The sequence below is a fragment of the Myotis davidii genome, unplaced genomic scaffold (assembly GCF_000327345.1).
Source record: "Myotis davidii unplaced genomic scaffold, ASM32734v1 scaffold16, whole genome shotgun sequence".
Taxonomy (NCBI): domain Eukaryota; kingdom Metazoa; phylum Chordata; class Mammalia; order Chiroptera; family Vespertilionidae; genus Myotis; species Myotis davidii.
In genome coordinates, this window is record NW_006287821.1 from 204,853 (window position 1) to 206,409 (window position 1,557).

A 1,557-nucleotide genomic window follows, 5' to 3' on the forward strand; every position below is an offset into this window, starting at 1 on the left:
CTCTAGCAAAAAAAAAAGTATCTTTTGGGGGGAAATTTGGAAGTCAAGGAAGTTGCCATGAGGGAATAAGAGTGTTTAATACATACACATACCTACTGATCAGGAGAGATTTTTAAAACAAAGGTCTGACCCAGGTTCTGCTTATTTTCAGATTCATTAGCCCTTGCTATTAATGCAAAGGAGAGTGCAGGATGTCTTGGAACAATTTATTTCAGCCAAGCACACACAGCATGGGCATTCTTGCACACGAGGAGAAATAAGTGTATTGATGCAATGCTCCAAGTTTTCAGAAATGCCGTTAGTCACATTTTCATCACCTCCCTGGACCCTAAGACTCCATGTCTCTGTCCCCAATCATCAGACAAGCAAAAATGTTCCCATGGCCCAGCTGGTGTGGCTCAGTTGGTTGAGCATTGTCCCAAGCACCAGTAGGTCTCCAGTTCGATTTCCTGTCAGGGCACATAACCGGTTGTGAGCTCAATCCCCAATAGGGGACGTGCAGGAGGCAGCCAATTGATGTTTCTCTAGAATCTATGTCTATCTCTCCCTCTCCTTTCCTCTCTCTAAAATCAATAACAACATTTTTTAAATGTTTCCAAGGGGTACCCTAGTCTAGAGTACTTGCCTTATTGAGAACCTCAAATAAATTGATGGTTTCTGCCCACTTATGAGGAGTATTATACATTTCTGCTATTTGAGCCTATAGAGTGAAGTCTGGACAAATAGATTCTGTAATTATTTCCTGGTTACTGGCAAGGCCATCATGTGTTTCATGACATGGGAGTGTTAAAGCTGAGTTGAAATGTTTAAATGTCATATATTGCAAAGGTGGGTGCAAAAATGCCTTACAGGAGTAAACTGACTATTAGCAAAGAAGAAAGTTAGGTCAGAAACTAATTTTGCTCCCAATTTGTCCAAACTGGGTTAGGGCATGAGAACCAAGAAGAAAAGGAAACTAAAATGCAAGCATGTAGTGCACTATTGATACTTCCACATCTAATCTTCATAAAAGCTCTGAGCAGGTTGCATTCTTCTCACTTAACAGTAGAGGAAACTGGGATCCTGAGAAATTATGTAACTTTTCCTGCCTCTCTTGAAAAAGAGTATCTGATAAACGAGGAACAAGGAGAAAACTGGACATTGGAAATAGAACAGATTTGAATACTCATGCTGTTGAATAGGCAAGCAGGTTCATTAGGTGAAAGATATCGGTGTTTGGGGAAAATAGAAAGCCTTTGTGAAATGGTAGGTCCAGAAACTCTGTATCACCTAACCTGATCTAAGGTCTTTTGTCCAAGTGGTAAGACTATCCCCAAAGCAGAAACAGAATATGCCGGGAACCAATTCCAGCATGTCATAATTTCAAGAGTTTCATCAAAAGGTTGATGAGACTTGGGGACTCAACAGGGTTGGGAATGGCTGAAAGCATTTCCCCAAACCTGAATAGGATACCTTAAATTGATTCTTGGCTGCCAGACAGCTAAAAGGCATCTTAATCTACATGTTATTGCCTCCTATAGGCCAAACACCTGAACAGCCTTAGGCTAATTCCCCCAT